We start from the raw sequence: 23384 nt of genomic DNA, 5'->3' as shown, positions 1-23384 counted from the left end.
GTTTAATTTGACTTACAGTTCCACATGGCTGGGGAAGTCTCATAATCATGGCAGAGGGTAAAAGGCACTTCTTACCATGGCAGCAGCAAGAGAGCAAAATCGAGGAAGAAGCAAAATCGGAAACCCCTGATAAACCTATCAGATCTCCTGAGACTGATTCACTATCACGAGATGAGCTTGGGAAAGACCGGCCCCCATGATTCAATTACCTTCTCCTGGGTCCCTCCCACAACATGTGGAAATTCTGGGAGATACAACTCAAGTTGAGATTTTAGTGGGAACACAGCCAAACTATATTACACTTATTTGAGTAATTTTACACGACATGGAAGCCTTCATAAGGAAATGTAGACACAAAGAAACAGGGAAACCTGCATGCATTGTAAGCTAAGTCCAGTGAAGAAGTGGATAGTTGCAGAGAAACATGACTGTACAAAAGAGATATGATCTAATGACAATAAACTGGGGATAACTCAGCAAGGCCTGCTTGTCTCAGATTGTTTTCTGTGTCTCTGTGTCTTCAGAGGTGAGGACATTCCTTTCCTCCTGGTATGAGGAGGACTCCTATAGAATGAGAATTCATGACCTATTTTCAGGGAAAAGTCACATATGGCTTGTTTCATGGGAGAAAGGGCAAGGGAAATCCAGTTTCTAAGGCCTGCCTCAGGAGGGGATTGGGGCGAAGGTCAGAGAGACTTTCTCTTCTGTCATTTTCCCAGTTTCCTCCAGCTTAAAATCCTCAGCATGCCGAGATGCCATATTTTGGGGTAGTAGGTTCTGTGTCCTGGCAGTAGCTACTGGTTACATGTGACTATTGAGCAATTAGAATGAAGCTAGCTTGAACTGAGGCGTGGTAAAGTGTAAAATACTGGTCTTTGATGAGTTAACATGAGAAAAGAAGAATGTAAAAATACCTCATGTTAATTACATGTTAAAATGGTAATGTTTTGGATAGGTTGGGTAAAATGAAACATATTATTAAAGTTAATTTTACCTGTTTCATTTTACTTTCTAGGCTTAAAGTTTTAACCGTTGTATAACATTTCAGGACTTCAAGAGTCTTAATCAAGAAATTGGCATTTGCATCATTCTCCTCAGCTATGCTTTCACATGTATGGTCACTGTAATTAAATGACAACACATAAATGTCCCTTAAGGGTGAAAAGTGTTGATTTGGCTGACAGGTCAGGCTCATATTTAGTTAGGAGATGGGTTACTGAAATTTAACATAGTTAGGAGATGGTTTATTGAGATTTAACATAGTTAGGAGATGGGCTATTGAGATTTAACATAGTCAGGAGATGGGTTATTGAGATTTAACAGAGCTACAACAATCCCTCCATTAGGACCTTCCTCCCTCATCTTACGAGATAGAAAGAAGAGATACTTATCACAAATACCTACATTACTAGTTACACGCAATGCAGGAAAGGAGGATCACATACTCCCGGAGGCTGCTCTTCATCACACATGCTTTTCTCAATGCATGTATATGCGTATTAAGTGTGTTATCTCAAACAGGTTTACCTCTGACATAGTTTTTCCTTTGAGCTGTAATGTATTTAATAGTCACTGTCACTGTTTGTGGGGCGTGTGTGTGTGTACATGTTTGAAACATTCTGAGAAAAATGTCTACAGAGAGTGACGATACGTGCCTTTATGGGCATCTTGTAATGTTAACTGGTGACTTCTTTTTCCGATGCTTTTTTTTCTCTGAGGTTCTTACTTTTTAAAAATAAAATTATCTCCTGGGTTTCCTCTTACATTTACATTCTGTGGAAATCTTAGTCCCTTTTTGATTGATTTCTTTACTGAACAGTCTTTTACCAGTCCTCAATGCATCCAAAGTCACACTTTGTAAATCAGGTGCGGCTAAAAACATCAAAATTTCTTTCAAAAGAGACACAGCCTTTCAAAATGCATTCCGGATCTGCTTCTCATTCTTGACATAACAATCAATTAAGCTCCGTGAAGTATTAATCCCAAATCAACATGAGCCTTTTTCAACCTTGCAACAGCTTCCAATTTCTGTCTTAGAAAACCATGTGTTCCTCTTAAATATCTATTTCTCTCTCTCTCAGAATGCAAAAGGGCACCTTCACAGTAAGAACTGGACAAAACGTTTATCTATTCAGCATTGACCTGGGGGTTCGGGCCGCTGCTATCAGACAAGGGAAATAAACACAAGGAGTAAAGGTCCAGAAGAAATATTTATAGATAAAGTCACTATTTATAGAAAAAAAAATCCAAAATAAACAACTACAGACAAATTATTAGAACTAAAGAGCGATTTTAACATGGTCATTGAATACAAGAACAGTATATAAAAACTGTTTTTCTGTGCAGTAGCAATCAACAATTTGCAAATGAAGTAAAAAAAATCAGTTAAGATAGTATTAAAAGAAATCTGACAGAAGATCTGTAATACCTCTATGCTGAAAATTATTGAACAATATTGAGAGAAATCTCCACTCCTAAATCAGTGGAAAGATATGTTATGGTCACAGTTTGGAAGATTCAATATTTTTGTGGTGTCAATTATGTAGAAATTAATCTACAGATTCAGTACAATCTCAATCAAAATTCAAGCAGGTTTTTCATTGGAGATTAAAATTTTGATTTTAAAATAGTTATAGAAATACAGGGATCTAGACTTACAATACTTTGTATAAAAAAAGAAATAACATTCAAGGAGTTAACTAAAACCTCACTATGAAGCTATAATAATTAAAAGTTTGTGTTGGTGCAAGAAAAGATGAATAGACCAATGGACTAGAATAGGGAGCCCAGAAGCAGATCTGTACTTACAGAGTCACTTTATTTACATAAAACTACTGCAATTATGGGCTGCAAGGATGGTCTTTTAAATAAATGTTGCTGGAAAAAATGCATAGTTCCGTATTTAAAAAAATAATCCTTGGGCTGTTCTTTACAATGTCCACAAAATTAATTTCATATGAATCACAGTCCTAAATGCTAAAGGGAAAATAATACAAATTTTAGAAGAAAATATCATCATGACCTTGGGGAAGGCAAAGCTTTCTTAAATAATACACAAATAATCCTAACCATGAAAGATTTATCGATAGAACTTCATTAAAATAAAGAACTCTGTTCCTTAAACAATACCATTTAAAAAGTGAAAAGGTAGCCATTTACTCAGAGAAAATATTTATAATTATATTCAGGAAAAGAGTCATATCCAGGATACATAAAGAACTCCTACAAATCAATAAGGAAAAGACAACTCAATATAACAAATGGGCAAAGAATTATATAAGTTCTTCACAAAAGAAGATACCCAAATAGCCAATAAATGTATGAAAAGAGGTTCAGCCTCATGGCTTTTCAGAAAAATGCAAAGTAAAACCACAGTAAGTTGCCACAGTTTTCCAACTACACGTCCACCACAATAATTAAAGCTGAGAAGACTGACAACTGCGAATGTCAGCGAAGATAAGAGCAACAAGAACCTTCATACATTCCTGGAGCAAGAATAAATGGATAAACCATTTTGAAAAACACTTAGATCATATTTTAATACCTAATAACCAAGAGAAATGAGTACATATGTTCATCAAAACGCTAGAGGAACCTTTGTGTACCAAGCCTCTAGTTTAATAAAACAGGACTAGAGAGACTCCATCTTGAAGGAAATAGCTAGGCACTCTCAAGAAACCTATAAAGTTAATGCTGATCATCTGAAAATAGCCACATTCTAATCTGACCACCAATTATAATTACAGAATATTTTATGGCCATACAGAACATCTTCCACCAAGCCTACAGACTGCCCAGATGTCCGAAGTGTGCGGCTCACTTTACTTAAAAATAACATTAATGATCAGGGTTAGGTTAAAGGATTAATGGTCATTATAGCACCAATAGCCTCTACATTTAGAGAGCACATCTGCACATTCCATGTTTACTTACCTCCTGAGGGTGTCTTAAAAGTAGAGACAATAACAAAGGATGAAGCATTTTCCTTCCTGCTTTCTGAAGACACCCTGCTCTGTAGCAGAGTGGTGTCCAATAAGCTTGCTGCTTTCACTGTGCACCGTGACGCCTCTCAAATTCTTTTCTGTGCAAGATCCAAGAACCTGTTCTTGGGGTCTGGATCAGGATACTCTTTCTCTGGCAACAACAATAAAAATACACAAGGATGTTAACAGTAACCGTATTTGTAATTTTCCCAAACTAAAAACAATATAAATGTTCATTATCAGGAAAGGGAAGGGTGTGTGTGTGTGTGTGTGTGTGTGTGTGTGTGTGTGTGTGTACACAGATATATATGCACACCTTTTTAATGTATATATATATATATATATGTGTATTCATAGATATACATACATATATTCATTTAATGGAATACCATACAGTGATGAAAAAGAAAGGACTATTATACACAACAATTTGAATGAATTTCAAACACATTTTGTTCAGTAACACAAACCTAACCCAAAACATATATAATAGTTACCATTTTAGGGTGGGAGTTAACAGGGAAATGTGTTAGAAATGTTTTTATTTTCTTTAGTGTTTTTTTCCACATGCACAAGGAGGCTGCATAGAAATGTTTTATATCTTTTTTCTTTTTCATTATCCTTTTTCTGTAACCTCAGAAGTGAAGTACTGTTTTATATCTTGCTCTGGGTGGTAGTTACATGAGCATTTGTATGTAAAAAAAATTCAGTAAGCTCTACGCTTAAGATTAATACATTTTATGGTATATATTTACACCTCAAATTTATAAACTTAAAAAATTAACAAGTTATTCTTTAGTAAGGTTGGTGCCACTAAAAGAAATTTCAGCAAACACAGAATTAAAACTTTTCCTCATTTTGCCAGAATTGTCCAGAAACACAATTCCTCCAACTCACAACAGACTCATCTGTTTTTAAAACAAAATTAAGCCTCAAATCCAACTAACCGGACTCTTTTCCAAAGAAAGACATATCTCACACAAACAGCTTCTGTCTTAAAGATCAAGTTTTTGTTATAGCCTACAAGCTATGGAAAATTCTTCCTGATGATTTGGGGGCATTCATTTCTCCTTTATTTCTTGCTAGCAGAGCCACAGTTTTGCTCAGCGTCCAGTCGTTCTCCACCTGACTTCTAGGAAGGTAACTCTACCTATAGGTCCAAGGTAAAGCCTGATTCAGATACAGGGGAAGAAAAAGTAGTTTTTCCTCTACACTTCTAAGTTCTAAGCTGGAGCCTCTTTAACAGAAGACAGATTAACAAGAGGAAAACAAAGAGAAGTATATTAACTTGTATATCCCCTATATACATGGGAGATGCCCAGGGAAATGACTTAACTCTCAGAGAGTTGGCTTAGAATACAGGTTGAAATACTATCTGCAGCTAAGAACAAAGTAATGAGGGTGATCAGGAAAAGTACAGTAAATGAGAGAAAGGGTTTGTTATGCAGATTTTAGTCTGTGCCTCCTCCCTTGATAAGAGTCTCTTGTTATTTAGAGTCTTTATTCTCTTCAGGCATAGAAAGAAAGTTACCCTTACAAATGCAGACTTCCCGCACAAAGTACATTTCCCCTACAAAAAGGCAGTGTATTCGACTCAAGGAGCTTCTCCTGTGTCTGCTGTGTCTCATGTTGAGAGCTGAAAATAATTCTGACATCAAAGGGGCATACTTTGGGATTTGGGGGTATCATATTCTTCTGATCCCACAGAGTAAATTATGGTGATCTCTGTTCCCTTGGCAGGAAATGGCCTAGGAGTGAGCACATGAAACCGTTCTGTCTTGTCACATGGAAACAGATATGCTGTTGACATTGCCTTTGCAAAAACTGTAACAGTAAGAAAACTGTGTCCGTGTGGGAGATCTGATCTAGCCAATCCCACCTCTTGTTTTTAGCCTGCAAGCTGCCTTTAATTATTTCTAGGCTTAGGCCAAGCTAAATTTGGGAGACATTTAGTTTACAGTTTAAATGATAATAGCCTTTCCCCAAACTCAACCTCCTTTGTAAAGCTAATAAAAGAGCATCAGGCTAGGAGGACAGAGGAACCTAAATTCTGCTAAGTAGAGGTAAACGATTGAGAGCCATTATTCCAGGGGGTCACAAAATGTGCAGCTCTTCAGTTACTCCTGCACAGAACGTCAGGACTGTAGAACCTAAGACTGGCCTTTTGAGATATCTTTTCAGGTTTTTTGCATGCCTGAGGACTAGTAGCTCTACCTGGACCTGCCAATTGCTCTTGTGGCCCACCCAGCAGTGAATCAACTCAGACCCAGCAAATCAGCACCCCCCCCCCATACCATAGTCCCGGCGGACCAAACTATCTTTGAAAAACTCTTAATCTCCCAACCTTCAAGGAGATTAATTTGAGTGATACCTCCATCTCCTGCTGAGCATAGCTGGCCTTGTATCAATTACTTTCTTTACTGCAATGCCATGGTCTCCGTGAATTGATTTTGTTTGTGCAGCAGTCAGGAAGAACCTGTCAAGAGGTTACACTGTCTGCATGCACGTGTGTGTGTGTGTGCATGTGGGTGCATGTACATGCATGTTGCAGATATGTTTCTGGCAAAGGCTTGTCATTCCTAAGCAGGAGATACCAGAAGAGAAGTTCATTCCTGCCTCTGCATGCTGCTACCTCTGGACTTCTGCTAAGGTGACGGAGCCTCGTGTCTTACTTGCAGCCAAAGATGCCCTAGTTGATACTGAGATCTTTACCTGCTTCTTTAGTCACTCTAAATCTTCCTCATTTGATTCCAGCCAAATCACACATTTTAAATTTCCTCAACGTATTTTTTTTTTTAAATCTCTCTCACCTCAGAGCCTTTGGATGTGCTTTGTCCTTTACCCAAAATATTCCCCACCCTCCTTCATCCACTTTACGACTAGGCAGCTATTCATTTCCTCAGAGAAAGAGCCCTTACTCCTCAGACTGAGTCAGGCTTCCAATTTCTTTCTCTCTGAGACAGAGCAGGGACCCGTCTTAGGGGCCTGCTGGGCTCCTCAATCCCCTCAGCATAGAAATAAAAGATTTTGAGTTCTTCAAAAAAATATTCCAGGCACTCAGCCCTACAACCAGCAAGAAAGAAAGTGAATGAATAACCAGCTAAACAAGAAGATAATAAGAACTTAAATCATAGCCACCCAAGTATGCCAGGGCCACAAGATCTTTCGTTCCCTGTAAACTAAAGACAACATTTTCACAAATGTCCCTGAGTTGTTTTTCAGAAAAGGACCGCCACCTGATGGAAAATGCTAAACGCTCTCACATAGACCTCAGACAGACTGGAACCAGAAAATGAATAAGGAAGTTCCAGAAATTCCTTAGCCTCTAACTCACTTTAGAAGCCTCTTCACCTCCGCCTTTGAAAATCCTTGCTTGTAAGCCATCAGGAGGTCGGGTCTGAAGCATTAGCTGCCTACCCTCCTTGGTTGGTGCCCTACTACAAATGCCTCATTCTGTTTCACTGCAAATCCCAGTGTCAGAGTTTGTCTTTTTCTGCATGCTGGGAGAGTAAATCCAAGTTTCTTTCAGTAACATCTAGTATCCTGTACAGTTCTTCATGCCCCAATATCATGTCTACGTTTTGAGACAGGAGATTGCATTTCAGAGCATATGAGCTTTATTCAGGCCGCAATTGTGCATATGAAGAATTGTTTCCTGGCCAGGCGCGGTGGCTGATGCCTGTAATCGAAGCACTTTAGGAGGTCAAGGTGGGTGGATCATTTGAGGTCAGGAGTTTGAGAACAACCTAACCAACATGGTGAAATCCCATCTCTACTAAACATACAAAAAAAAAAAAAATTAGCCAGGCATGGGGCACGTGCTTGTAGTCCCAGCTACTCAGGACGCTGATGGAGGAAAATCGCTTGAACCCGAGAGGTAGAGGTTGCAATGAGTCAAGATCATGCCACTGCTCTCCAGCATGGTTGACAGAGCAAGACTCTGTCTCAAAAAAAGAAGTGTGTCCTTTGCGTGAACCATAATGTGTCCAGCAAGATTATATTCTCTTTATATTTGACTTTTCTCCTCACCCTCAGGTTGTTCCACTGAGCCCTCACAGACACTAAGACATTCACCTCTAGTGCCCTTGATATTGTTACAGGAATCGCCATGTGGTGGAGGTGTTTTGATGGCCCAGGAACATGAATTCTTTGTAGCTTTGTAGCATGACCTTGGCACATACCCAGAGGTTCACCCCAGATTGCTTCCAAAAGGACTGCTACAGCTGAGGCACTGTGATGGGTGCTGTGGTCTGAATGGGCCACCCCAAAATTCACATGTGGAAATCCTAACCCCTAAGATGATAGTATTAGGAGGTGAGGCCTTTGGGAGGTGATTAGGTCATGAATGAAGACCCCTCATGATTGGGACGAGTGTTCTCATAAAAGAGACCCCAGAGAGCTGTGCTAGTTAATCCCTTCCACTGTGAAAGGCACAGCAAGAAGGTGCCATCTCTGAGGAGGTGGCTCCTTACCAGATACTGAATTTGTTAGTGCCCTGAACTTAGACTTTCCAGCCTCCAGACTGTGGGAAATGCATTTCTGTTGTATATAAGCCACCCAGTTGGTGAGATCTTGTTCTAGCAATCTGCATGGATGAAGACCGTGGGATTGGTGCTCTGAGTTTTGTGTGCTGATTTAAGGTCACACACCAATCAATGGAGCTGCCATGTTGACAGAACCTCGTATCTGTGGAGGGGCTCCCCTGCACAGGCGGAAGGCAGCTCCATGAGTCCCTCCAACATAGACAGGACAGCATTCTCCGTCTTTTCAACTTACTACATGATTTCCTCAATTCATAACTTTCAGCTCCAATCTCTCTTAGCTACCTCTCACGTCACACCTCCATTTTCTCCTCAAATTTTCCTTCTCTAACGTTTCAGGCTGCAGCATCTTCCCAACTGAGCACAACTTCTCATCCCCCCTTACGCCTGTTCTCTTCCTCCCTCAAAACTCGCTTAGGCTCACGCGAACTCTCATTCCTCGACCAGTCTGCTTTCTGCCCATCTAACAGCTCCCCGCTGCCTGCCAACATTTCCTTCTCCTTCCCACTCTCTTGGTGTCTGTGAGACCTGTGGATTGAGAGGTTTATCTGCAGAAGGGACTGGTGGATTGAGACTGATGCGCTGATTTAAAAACAAAACAATCTTAATAGGTTCTTTCTTAAAATGGTCAAACCAGTTTCTAAGTGCAGAACATTTCGAATGGTGGTTTCTAGGTAGATAAGTGCTCTTTCTGACGCAGGAATAAATAGCTGAAAATGGAATGCTGAAATCTGAAGGACTGGATTCAAAGGGCCAACAGGCCCTTGTAAGTTCATCAACTACGTGAGAATTCTATTCTATGCAAAGGCAAAGATGGAAAAGCAGCTTGGGCCAGATAACTACATCAAAGATCAGTCTGCTTTCAGCCTTTGAAGTATCTGGAGAGACTATGGGTTAGAGGAAATAACAGGATATGCATTCTACATTTGTCCTTGTAGGAAAAGACTGTATACGCAAATTACATTAATTTCCTTATTGGTACACAGAACCTGCATTTCAGTCATTCTAAAAAGAAAGGAAGTTTGGTTGTGTTTACGGATGAGGGAAGTGTTCTTGTCTCCAGAACCCCAGAGTCTATTATGTAAAAGATAAATTCCCGACGTAGTAAAGTGAAACGACACCTTGGGTCAAGATAAGAAATGTCTTTTCTAAATAATGCATAACACAAACTTCTTTGCTTCTGACTTTGGTCCCAGGACTACTTTTTTCTTCTGATGCTTAAGCGCTATTTGTCCCCTAGGGGAGTTTTTGCTCTATACTCCTAAAGATACTTTCAACTTGATGCTGTCTTGGACCCTGGGGTTCTCTTGAGGAATCAACCATTGAACTAAGATCTCCCCAGAACCCTGAACTTCAGGAAGACAGAAAATATGAGTATCCCTGGTTTTGTACTAGACATGGCCTTCAGCTGGCATCTGCCCCTAGCTGGTCTCTGCCTTCTCTGAACTTGCTTTCTTTGCCATAGTATGATAGTGATAATACTTACTCTGCCCATCAGGTAGGCTGTTGAACAGGGGAAATGGCTTTATTAATATGAAATGCGGTGCAAACACAGATGTTCCTATATTCTTATGGCACAGAAATATTGCTGGGGAGAATTTTAATACCTGGAAATACTGTGATTTGTATGCAACAAAAATGCTGATGTTCTCAGTTCCTTCTCTGCTTTTTATAAAGTGTTCTAGTCACTCTTCTGAGGCTGTTTTCTCCCTTTAAAACCCTGCAAGGCTAAGTGTGGTAAACACCGTGTGAGACAGATGCTGGGGGGATACATAACGCCTGTCTTCAAGGAGCCTACAGTTTAGCTGAAGGAAGAAGACACACACACATGAAAGGTTTCTAGAAAGCAGGTTAATCTCTTTGCCTGGTTTTTAACTGTCGAAATATCTCAGGGCTCTAATGTCCTTGCTTCTCCATGTTGATTCCTTCATTGTGTGATCTTAGCCCCTCTGTAACTTTCAGTACCAGCTTTATGCTGATGACATCCACAGCTGGATCCTCAGCCCTGACTCCGCCCTGAGCTCTAGAATCTGTATAGAAATTGTCCAAGTGCAACTTGCTCCTCCTTGGATGTCTACTAGGCATCTGAAACTGAACTTCTCTAAAACTAAGCCCTTACTCCTCAGCCTCCTCTCCCTGTTTTCACTCATCTGTTAGTCTCTGTCACCCCTGGAAGTAGTACTCCTCACCAGTCAATCACTCGTCTCGCTTCTTCACTTTATTCATGGATCTTATTTCATCTGAAATTGTTTTTGTTTCCTTATGTACTTTTTGCCTGACTCTGTGAGCTGGAATGCCTGACATCTTATAGGCACTTAGTATTTGAAGGAATTGTCAAAAACAGTAACATAGAGGGAAAGCAGATAGAGATGGAGATTTTTGTGATCTGGGGAAGTAAAGGTAGGCTCCATGCAATAGGTTGCTAAAGCTGGCTTGTACCAATTTACGAGAATCAATTGTCATATTTTCAGGATAAGCCAGTTGTTAAATTCAGCCATCATTAAGAATTAAATTAAATAAACACAATTAAGTAAATTATGTTACAGATAAAGGTAATAAATGCTCAACTTATTATTTCTTAATTATTTACTATTTTATTATTGCTCGTGCTCTTGAGATTAATTTTACTGGATCTGAGGATGGAAATACCTTCTAACCGCAGCTATTGCTCATGTCTTCCTGACTCTGTGTTCAGTCATATCACCTTGATTGCAAATGACTGTAGTGAGAGTATTTACTTTATGCAAATCAACAAATGCTATAATACAAATCAGTTTGCTGGTTTTCTGGAGAGCTGCTTGGAAAATGTTTACCAGCACGCTACAGAGTCCATGTAAAAGATGTCTTTGAAGAATGGTGGGGGTTCGTATACATAAGGATGGGAGGAGGATTCTGAGCAGTTGCCACAAAATAAGTGACGTCCAAAGGGAGGAATAGCATTCATATATTCCACAGCCATGTGATACGATGGAAGCATATATTAATACTAAATGCTCAGTGAACACCAGAGGAATGAAATAAAAGGAAATACTTTTGGTACAGCAAAGACTGTTCATAGTTCTTTGTGAACTTTAGCAAATCTATAAAGAACCTATACGATCACTCTGCATGTGTGAACTGAAGATGCTCGCAGGGAGAAAAACTTCTTCCAGCTAAAACTTACTCCCCCAGATTTTTGTGAACGGCATGAAATCAGACGGAGGCTGCATCTAGGCTGTAGATTGGGAATCCCTTCAGCCCTAAACAGAAAAAAACTCATGGAAAAGCTAGAGCCCAAGCGTGGAGTAAGGATAATCAGTATGATGGAAGATCAGCATGACTGACTGAATCCATAGGAAAAGTGACCATGACTTTTATTGCCAAAAAAACCTGTTAACATATCCACTCCACTAACCTGAAAAGGTACGTGAATGTAGTTTTCAGGAAATTTACCAGAGGGTGTGTTTCTGGCCACAGTTGAAGTAACTAGAGGTGCATTAAAACACAGTAATGAGGTAGCTCTGTACTATTGATACCACACTCTTCGTTATCCATTCAGTGGCACTCTTTGTGTCTTGTGTGTCAGGGTGTGTGCTCTGCTAAACACACAGGGGTCTTGCTGTTTTTATTCTGAAAGCATCACAATTGTGAATGTAGAAATAGAGTCTTAGAAGAAGAGAGACTTGCCACCTCTCCCAATTCAAAAAGTGAACAATAAATCCTACAATGTGAGTGGTATATGGACCCTAACGATCCTCTGTCCTTCTTGATATGAAGACAGGTGTATATGGTGTCAGGTCCATGACTACACCAAATGTCACACTCGGGGTCAGGTTCCAGCCCCTGCTGAGGTCCTAGGAGAGTGGGTGGATGAGCAGATGGCTGAAAGAACACTCCAGGGTAGGAGGTGAGGGGAAGGGGAGGGGTTGGGGGAGGGGTGAAATGTCGTTTTATTCAGCAGCTCTCTCATCAGCAACTGATTCACAATAGCTCTTTTATTCGCAGTTCTCTTACCAGCAGCTCATTGTCTGCTCTGTTTTGACTGTTTGAGCCTGCCACTCCCATACACAGCTGTGCGCCTGGCTCTCCCATCAGGGTCAGCAACTTAACTCTTTCTCTCTCTCTGTGCACAAGCCGGTTCCTGGATCCCCACTGCCTGCCTGCAAGATGGACAGCTTTGGTTCTCTCTCTTTCTCTGGGCGCCACTGTCTGCACAAGAGCCATGTGGAGCCAAGCCCAAGAGCCTGTACAGTGTCAGCAGGGCAGTTATACCTTCTACAGACAACAGCGGCATAAAGCCAAGTAGGAGCTTACGCAAACAGGTTATATAACAAGTGAAGTATACACCTGCACCCTAAACCCACTGAGTTAAGTTACCCTGCTCTGGATGTCCGCTTCGCCTGTTGCTTGGCCAAAGTACATACAGCTTACATATGGAGAGATAGCTACTTAAATGGCAAAAGAACAGTAAGAGACCTGGACAATGATGTGAACGTATTTGCTAAAGGAAAAGGAAAACATGAAGCTTTAATAAGCAATGTGAGTCCTTTGTCTAGAAGAACATGTTCAGTCTTGAAATATATTGATAAACTTTTTTTCTTCCTTTTTTTCTTGAACCCATTTGGTAACATTGACATTACTTGGTAGAAAATGACTATATTGAAAATATTATATTTCCTGAAGTGAGAAGTGTGAAAGTTGTGAGAATCAAAATGAAGTCACTAATGTTAAGAAAATCCTGACAAATAATGTTGAAGAAGGCCATGAAGAGAAGGTGTCATGCTTATATGCCTATAATGAAAAAGACTCCACAAAAACTACACTCTTGCACAAAGGCCATTGCAACCTCACAAACACAAAAATACTTCTGTGAGGACATGTGCCCAGCAACTGCCTGTCTGACCTTGGGCTGGTGTCACCCTTGTCATTGATCTTTGCATTCAAGGATAATCATTTCAAAGCACACATGTACATGTAATCCTCATTTTTTTTCCTTTAAAAAATCTTTGTCTTGGCCGGGTGCCGTGGCTCAAGCCTGTAATCGCAGCACTTTGGGAGGCCAAGGCAGGTGGATCACGAGGTCAAGAGATCGAGACCATCCTGGTCAATATGGTGAAACCCCGTCTCTACTAAAAATACAAAACATTAGCCGGGCATGGTGGTGCGTGCCTATAATCCCAGCTACTCAGGAGGTTGAGGCAGGAGAATTGCCTGAACCGAGGAGGCGGAGGTTGCGGTGAGCCGAGATCGCGCCATTGCACTCCAGCCTGGGTAACGAGAGCGAAACTCCATCAAAAAAAAAAAAAAAATCTTTGTCTTCCTTTATCTCTCTGAATATGCACATAGTTTCCATGACACATGCATTTCAATTGCAATACTCTATTCCCAAGTAAGTATCTTTTCTTTTAGAGAGTCTCTTCATTATTTTGGTTGACAGAAGTCTAGTAGAGAAAATTACCCTATTAGTCAATGTTCAAAGCAAGTGTATTTGCCTATACGCTCATATAAAAGCCTGCAGAATAATTTGATAAGAATGCCTTATTGAAATTTCCAATAAAATTTATGAAGTATGATCTAAATAAAGAAACCTGCCTATTTTAAGACTGATTCAAAACAAATCCACTCATGACAAGAAACAATGTCTTAGTGGAAATTCTAATACCTCATTTCAGTTTGGCATAATATATAATCTATAGCAGAATAATTAATCTATTACAAGGTGTTTTGAGTCTTGAAGATCTTAAGAACTTTATTTACTGTCTTTGAAAACAGATAAACTCTTGGTGGTTAGTTTAGAAGCTCTAACGGGATTAGCCAGATCTTAATCGGATCCCTCTGCCCCATCCCTCTTGCCACAGGCAGACTTTGTGCCTAATCAACCGCTCCCTTGCATTCAGCCCCTGACATACCCGCCTCTGCTACCAAGAAAAGCTTTGTCATGCCGCAGTCTGCCATGTCACCACCCTTTTGTTGCTCCCATGCCAGCAGGCACACACAAAGCTTTCCCTGGTGTGGTGTCAGTCCTTCCGGATTATCTCTTGATGTCTGCCCTGTGAATCTTGTGCTCAGCTGTAACCAAACTACCTGTGATTCTGAAAAGAACTTGGCTCTTCCATACTCTCAACCCTGTTGCATGTCTGATACTCTGTTCAGAAAAGCCTTCTCCCTTGCTTCCCCTACTTACAAACTCCTCCTTATATTACAAAACTTAGCTCATGTAACATCTCTTGAAGCATTTATTTATTCTATCCTCTCTCTTGTCTAAACTCTCAGTTATCGTTCTGCTTCTTTCTCTATTTTCTGTCTCCACCACTCCTAGACCCTAAGATATTTAAGATCATTCAACATTCAACAAAGATTTATTGAGTGCTTACTACAAGACAGGAACTACTCTAGGTGCTGAGGATACAGCCATGAACAAAGGAAATCCCCTGCCCCTATGGAGTCTCCACTCTATCAGGGACAGGCAGGTTTAGAAGAACAAACAACGACAACAAAAAAAAGAACAAAAACAACCCAAATTACATGGGGTTTCCTAACAGTAACAAAGACCTGGGAATCTTAGATTCTGAAAAGAAAGAAGCAAGATAAAATCTTAGAAATTTGATCCTGAATTAACCCGAGCAAGCATTTGGAATTATTTTCAGTCTGAGGAAACCTAAGGCAAACACATGTGCATGGATTTATTCAGTAAAGTTTTAGGGTTTATTGGTAGCTGAGCTGAATTCTCAACTTTATCTCCTGACACCTCATTGAATGTTCTCTCCATTGAATGGCAGCTCTCAGGAAAATTCATGCATGTTCTAGCCTTAGCTGTGATCCGGGTCTTTTTTTATAGTAACTGCATAAGTTTATCTGAATGAGTTCAAGTATGGGCTACAAAGACCAGATGATTTGCCAAGCTATCTACAGTTTAGCCAGAATGACTGGCTTCCTATGAAAGCCATTACTCTGGAAAGTTGTCAAGTTCCCAGAGGAGGACTCTGCAAAGGTAGTAGCATTTGCTGTGTGCCCCATCACAATCTGAGGTTATTCTGACTGTGTAAAGGATTGATTGGCAGGATGGAGGAGACGGAGAAATCCAGCAGAGGCAGCAGCTTCCCTTCATGATGACAGGTGGTTGTGAGATTTCAATTACAACAACCTAAAAGGAGACTCATGTTTGACATTCCCTTCCCAAGTCAGTGATCCACAGCATCTCTGTATGGTTTGGGATGTGCAACCGAATCATAAAAGATGAGAAGAAGACAAGGCCCCATCTTCAAGCCTCTGTTCATGTCATCCTCTGTCTGGTATGTTCTCCTTACTCCACTCCGTCCAAATCCATTCATCCTTCCACGCAGTCCTTCTCCACAGCATGCTCAGACTACTCTAGTCTTCACTGAGCTCTCCTCCGTCTGAATTAATGTTGCTTCGTAGTTCTTAGAATGCAGTTTTTGTTTTTATTTAAGCCGTGGTTTCTTCAGCACTGTTGGTATTTGGTCCAGATAATTCTTTGTTGTTGTGCGCATTACAGAATGTTTTGTGGCATTCCTGGCCTCTACTTGCTGGACGCCAGTGGCACTGCCCTCAAATCATGACAACCAAAAATATCTGCCAAATGATCCCCTGGAAGACAAAATCACCCTGGGTCAAAAACCACTGATTTAAATTCTCATACATTTATTAATAGCAAAAGCAGTCACAGTGAACTGGGCTTATATACTAGGTACTTCACTGGGCACTTTACACAGACTGTCACAGATAAGGGACTCTAACCCTATTTTATGTATGGGAAAACATGAGGCTCGCAAAGATTAAGTAACATGCCCAAGGTCACAGAGCTAGAAAATGGCTGAGCTGGGCTATGAAGCAGTTCTTCCAACTTGAGCTGGTTCTTCTAACCACCACTCCGCATAGTCTCACCTCCCTTCACGCTGCCAGTCTCACCCAGCAACTTGTCTTCTTTTCCCTACCAGTGGCAGTTCTTCCCAGAAGCAGCAGCTCTTCCGACATTCACCGAGGCAGGTTTATTGTACCACTGTTACATCTCTGAGGCACGTGGGGTATGCTGCTCAGCTGACTGGGGCGTTTCTGTGCTTGGCAGAGAGACTCTAAGGACCTGAGACCCAGTCCTCTGAGGGGCTACCAATTGCCTGGTGAAGTCTATAAGTTATTTCTTGTCAGTGTTCTTCTTTAACCTTTTAAGTTTTAGTGATTTCAGCCTCCTCCCTTTCCCCACCCCACACCACTCCCAACCCAGGTAGGAGCTGCTTTCTGCATTTGCTGCTTCTTGATAACTTATTGTTCCCTTTTGATTTTTTAGTTACCTAGTTAGCATTTCTTTATACCTAGATAACAATCCTTTGTATTAAATTCTCTTGTATAAAGTAACTAGGGTGGTTTTCGTCTTTTGGCTGGCCCCTGATTAATATAGATGCTCTCTAGCATGTAATGAAGGCTCACTGCTAACATCCCCAGAGGCAAAGGAGAGAACAGAACATACTAATTATACATAACTCAGGCCATTATTATATCTATTCAGAACTTTGAATGTGCCTCCTAGGAACTGTGGTATGTATCAAGAATGTTAACATATCTGAACTTTTGTTTGTGACAAAATTGTAGAGGCAAATAAGATACAGATTATGATGCAAGTCATGATGGAAATGATTTATCCTCTGATTTCAATTCTGCTTTTCATGTGGGGGGCCTCAGAACCTGTGGGCAACAAGCAAGCAATACACTGGAAAGACCAGTAGAATCTGTATGAAATGAACCTTTAAAAAGGCACATTGAATATGGCACTAAACTGTGGGAAGGAAATTAAACTGAAATAAAAGAATGGGAGTTCCTTGGAGGAACTTTGGGTCTGCACCCTAGCGGATTTCTTCCAGAAAAGAAATCAATAGGGAACAGAGTCGAGGATGATAAATCCCACTGATCCATTTTGATTAACAGTCTTTTTGTCCTCCAGTTCACAGGATACAAACAGTAATGAGTTTTAATCACAGGAAAAACACACTTCATGCTTGTAACCCCACTGTGGAAGTTTCTTTTCCAGGTACTGTTCTGATGAGCACATTATGCCTTCAAAATGACTGAGAGCTTTCAATCACATTCTTCTTTTTGTAATAATCCCCCCTTTGATTCAAAAGGCTAATCTTATGTCCAAAGCATCCTAAATGTTTGAGACATTCCTAGAATTCCTCCCCACCCCCCGACCCCAGTTTCTAAAAGCTCCTTGCAGGGCTAGGAATCATGTGCAAAATAACTTATGCTTACAAAGAGAGCCAGCTTCCTGGTGCATAACCCAGTCCCTCTGACTTGAGTCACAGGATCTCTGTGGCCCTGGCAGAGATTATATTCCGATCAGGGGCTCCTTCCTACATCAGTAACCACTCAGACATTCATAGGATTCTGATTCTCTGAAAAATGACAGCATCTTGGTGAATTAACCAAGGTTTCCCCATAAGATTTCTCTACACTCCTATCATATTTCTTCTTTTCCTGTAGATTGTGACATTCACTATGTTTCAACATTTACAACTTCTCAATTCTCAGGGATATGTATAGGGTTCTATACTCAGAACTTTCAGAAGTCCATGCTGACTTGACATTTCTGCATAAATCCTAATAAGATATATGAAATAAGTACATACAAGTTGTGATCTAGTGGAAAGTACCTGGGATTATTATACTGATTCTATTACCAATAAGCTCTAGAAACTTAAATGAGTTGCCTAATCTGCATCCATTATCTCAGTTGTAAAAATAGGAGAAATAATATCTTAAAAATTCTGCCCTTCTCCTTGGAGAAATAATTCTAGAACTCAGGCAGGAAATAGCACAATGAATCCAGAGCATCTTCTAGTGTCAGGAAATAAGAAAGTGCTCAAGAACAAACAAACAAAACACCTGCATCAGTGGATGTATTAGTCTGTTTTCTCACTGCGACAGAGAAATACCCAAGACTGGTAATTTATAAAGGAAAAAGGTTTAATGGACTCACCGTTCCACATGGCTAAGGAGGCCTCAGGAAACTTACAATCATAGCAAAAGGCGATGGGGAAGCAGACACCTTTTTCACAAGGCAGCAGGAGGGAGTGTGTGTGAGCAAGGGAAATGCCAGATGCTATTAAAACCATCAGATCTCGTGAGAACGCTCTCACCAGCATAAGAACAGCATAGGGGAAACTGCTCCCCTTATCCGGTCACCTCCCACCATATTTCTCCCTCAACACTGGGGATTACAATTCAAAATGAGATTTGGTTGGGGTCACAAAGCCAAACCATATAAATAAGAGCATGTCAAAGGGACATAGGAGCCAACTGAAAGAACTCCCCAAGGCCAGAAATGGAATAATTTGAGCAATAAAATAAAGTAATATTGAATTTTAACTCAAAATATAAAATAAATATTGATGAATTTATATTTATATAAATAAATGATTGGATACATAAATAAATGAGAGAGAGAAGAGAGAAATCTCTCTTATATAAAATTACAAATAATACATAGAGATACTCCTCCCTTAAGGAGGAAGAGCTTAACTCCTCACCACTCCTTAGGTTTGGTCTATGCACAGTGACTTCCTTTCAAAGAATACATTATGGAAAGGCGCGGAAAAATTGGTGACTTTGTCGTGGAGAAACCCGACAAACACTACTTTAGTCAGGTGATCAAGGCCAACGACAACGGTGATAAATCATGTTGATAGTATGTATCTTTATATGATGTAATGAAAATGGCACTTCACCGCTGTTATCTTCCTCCCAAGAATGATACCCTAAACAAATCATGAGAAAGAACTCATACAAATTCCACTAGAGGGACATCCTAAAAAATACTTGACCAGAACTCCCCAAAACTGTCAGTCATCAAAAACAAGGAAAGTCTAAGAAACAGTCACAACCAAGAAAAACCTAAGAAAACATAGCTAGTTAATGTAATATGCTATCCTGGATGACCTCCTATAATGGAAAAATACATTAAGTAAAACCAAAGAAATACGAATAAGCAGTAAGTTTCTAATATTATTTGATTAATTTTAAGAAATGTATCATACTATAAGAGGTTAGGGGAAACTGGATAAGACAGGTAAATAGGAACTCTCTATACTATCTTTCCATTCCTTTTGTAAGCTTAAAACTGTTTTTAAAAAATGCAGTCTATTTAAAAACACAAAGAAGATTCAGAAATAACCCACAGGGGAAAAAATATTCCTTCTTTCTGAAATGCAGGGAAAAGGTTATGCTTTACTTCTTTATCTTTTTTTTAAGGTAAAGAAGTCAAAGGCTATGTGGCAAACACTGTTAATTGCACATGAAATACCCATTCTTTCTTTCTTCTTCACTAACACCCAATTCTGTTTGGAATGTCAAGTTACCCAGTTAAAAATATTCTCTTCTCCAGGCTCCTTTGCCATTTAGGAGTGGCCATATGACTATATTATGGCTCATGAGAGACACAGGAATGTCAGGCTCTTGAAAAGCTTGTTAAGAAGCCCTACATTCTTTTTTTTTTTTTTTTTTTTTTTTGAGATGGAGTCTCATTCTGTTGCTCAGGCAGAGTGCAGTGATGCAATCTCAGCTTACTGCAACATCCACCTTCCGAGTGCAAGCGATTCCCTGCCTCAGCCTCCCAGGTAGCTGGGACTACAGTCACGCACCACCACACCTGGCTAATTTTTTGTTGTTGTATTTTAGTAGAGACAGGGTTTCCCCATGTTGGCCAAAATGGTCTTAATCTCCTGACCTCGAGATCCACCCCCATCCGCTTCCCAAAGTGTTGGGATTACAAGTGTGAGCCACCACGACCAGCCAAAACCCCCTACATTCTTTTATCTTTCATGTTTTGCCTGGAACACAGACACATTCCTACAGAAGTATCCAGCTTTCAATGTGGAAAGCAAGCCCCACACTAAGGATGGTGGAACATAAAGCAAAAACGTCATTGTGAAGCTGCTTGACATTTTCTGCCCTGCTCCAGATCCCCTTTCATGTTAAAAAAAAAAAAAAAAAAAGATAATTCTAAACCTTTCAGGAGTGTGTGACAATGAAGGGAGATGGGGTAAGTTGTACTCCTGTTACATGCAACCAGACATGTTGGTCAAAATGATACAGGCTGGTTCTAATCACAAAGCAATTGGTCAACTCACTTTAGCCAAAACAAAATCAAGAAATCATCAACTAAATGGACAAAACAAATCTGTTACATGGGCATTGCATTGGGAAGCTACATGATGCCTTTTTATTTCCATCTTTGGCTGGCTGTGCTATGGCCCAATGGCACTGGGATGGCTGGGAATCAGTATCACAAGGGGTTAATTTTTTTTCCTGGCTTTATCAGTGGATAAAAAGAAGTAGCAGAGAGTACCATGCAGTCCTCAGCAGCTCAATGTTTCCCCGACTCCTCAAGGCTTATACAGGCTTGCAATATGACTTTCTTTCTGATAATGAGACTCCCTTTTGGCCTGGGCTTCCAAGAAGTTTACAACAAAATTTGCAAAGTACATTAACCCTGCTATTTCTGTGAATTGGTAATGGTCTTTTTCCTACAGCATTTTTTTCTATTCCAATTTTATTTTTCTTTTGGAAAGCCCTTTATTATATGCTACTTTAAAATCTTTTTAAGATATAGATGGAATATAAATACATGTTTTCATATACATATAGTTTAGTTAAGATTACATAATAAGTTGAGATGGCTGTGGTCCTTTTTGAAGGACTAATTCAAAATAAAAGGAATTATTATTCTGTGGAACTTCTTTGTATTCCATCTATTCTTTCATGTTTGTAACTCAGGAGACAACTTTGCAAAATTCTTCAGAAGTGATGAAAGCGAAACGCTTGGCTGGCTCCCTACGGAGCTACAGAGTTGTGCTCCAAGGTTTTTGTGTGATTTTTCTAGAGAACAAATGTATACCAGCATTAATAAATAGCATTTATTTTCTCAAGTCAGGAATGAATCAAATGCATTGCTGTTTTTGATGACCAAACTGTCAAATACTGTTTCAAATACCTCTTGGTCCTCATCTATGTTTTCTCTTTTTAAATTCCCTGTTTTATTCTTCGAAAATTAGGCTTTGAAAATGTCCAAGGGCCTTGACTAGCCAACTGACTTTAAGGAAACAAGATAGAGAAGTGAAAGGAAACATTTTTCTAAGAAACAAAGAACAACTGAAAGCTAAATTCAAATCTTGTCTATTTTCCTTCTGATAGGAAGTCAATGTTTTGGTTTTTCAGGAAGTATAATACTTGTAGGATATATTGTTGTTTCACTGCCAGCCAATTTTACATACACGATATTATTTAATCCCTAAAACAAGCCCATGAAGTACAAAAGAATAAAATAAGGCCTCTCTTTGAAGAAAAATATGTAATCTAAAAGAGCAATGTCCCATGAACAAGGGAATCAGCTATGTACTCTTGAAAGCACTTTGTTTATACAGACCCTATTGTGTACTGCCCAGAGCTGACAAAGTAGCTGAATCTGAAGCTAGAGATCTGGAACCCATTTGCTGACCCCAAGGAGGATTAAACTGGTTATGCTATCTTCTCTATCAAATTGACAACTGACTGTGATGTTTTCCTCTTGGTCAAGGCAAACCAATGAAAATTCTTGTAATGTTCAATTGTTTTATTTTAAAAATGTGCCGTTATCTATATTTAACTAGGCATCAAGGCTTGTAAAACATGTTTTAATCATTGTAGGAAGTCATTAATAAATTGTATGCATTATCAATCACTGTAGATGTAACTGAAATTAAGATGAATTTATTGGGCTTTCTTTTCTCTCTCTTTCTCTACATCTTTGTCCATCTCCATCTTTCTCTTTCATTTCCTTCCTAAAGCTAAACTCATTCTTTAGCAGTATAAGAAACGCAAAGTAATTCTGGTATTTTACATAACAGTCATTTTGTCATCTTCCATCTGTACTAGTTTAAAATAAATATGCTAGGGCAATCTTTAACAATCCAAAATAGCACAAAACTTTGTTTATTCTTAAACAGAATTAAATTCCCCCAGTGGAAGAAAGCAAAACCTAGATAAGTTTGCAAATGTTATACAGTTATTAGGTGTGTAACTAGTAAGTGACAGAACAGAACTGCAATTCAAACCCAGGTCTACCTGATTTGAAAGGCTATGTTTCTGGCTAAAAAGGCAAAAATCTGTATTTTACAGACTTCACTACCTGCAAAATGAGATAATAGCAATAAATAATAATGCTGAGAGCTATTATAAGACAGGCCAGTTTAGATGATTTAAATGTAGTAACTCATTTAATTCTCATAACAACCACAAGAGATAGATGCTATTATTATAATCTCCATTATATAGATCAAGTAAACAGAGGCCCAAGACTGAGATTAAACCCCTTGTTCAGGGGCCGGGCGCGGTGGCTCACACCTGTAATCCCAGCACTTTGGGAGGCCGAGGCGGGTGGATCACGAGATCAAGAGATCGAGACCATCCTGGTCAACATGGTGAAACCCCGTCTCTACTAAAAATACAAAAAATGAGCTGGGCGTGGTGGCGCGTGCCTGTAATCCCAGCTACTCAGGAGGCTGAGGCAGGAGAATTGCCTGAACCCAGGAGGCGGAGGTTGCGGTGAGCTGAGATCGCGCCATTGCACTCCAGCCTGGGTAACAAGAGCGAAACTCCGTCTCAGAAAAAAAAAAAAAAAAAAAAAAAAAAAACACCCTTGTTCAAGGCCACAGAGTAAGTGGTGAGATTGCAGATAGTGTCGTTCCAAAGCTTATGCTTTAACCACAGTGTGATACAACTTATAACAACTAATAACATTCCTCTTTACCTGCAAGAAACTACTGGAAAATGTTACAACAAAGAGAAAACTAGTCTCAAGGATTTAATCTAAAAAAAGAATTGACAAGATATC

At 39.8% G+C, this 23384-nt stretch overlaps 1 protein-coding gene across 2 annotated transcripts in view; it reads right to left on the bottom strand.

Moving 5' to 3' along the window:
* Nucleotides 1-3904: 3904 nt before the first annotated feature.
* SLC36A4 (solute carrier family 36 member 4) overlaps nucleotides 3905-23384 on the bottom strand; it is a 186646-nt gene continuing 167166 nt past the window's right edge. The window contains exon 14 of one of the 2 annotated variants that reach the window (XR_012517979.1): nucleotides 3905-4134. The gene's annotated coding sequence lies outside the window, so the exon portion shown is untranslated. Of the gene's footprint in view, nucleotides 4135-14192; nucleotides 16112-23384 lie in introns of those variants that run through there. The other variant, XR_012517978.1, reaches the window with a different exon arrangement.

The sequence above is a fragment of the Saimiri boliviensis genome, chromosome 6 (assembly GCF_048565385.1).
Source record: "Saimiri boliviensis isolate mSaiBol1 chromosome 6, mSaiBol1.pri, whole genome shotgun sequence".
NCBI classification, from domain to species: Eukaryota; Metazoa; Chordata; class Mammalia; order Primates; family Cebidae; genus Saimiri; species Saimiri boliviensis.
The sequence above is the reverse complement of the archived record's forward strand: the minus strand, read 5'-3'. Positions and strand labels throughout refer to the sequence as shown.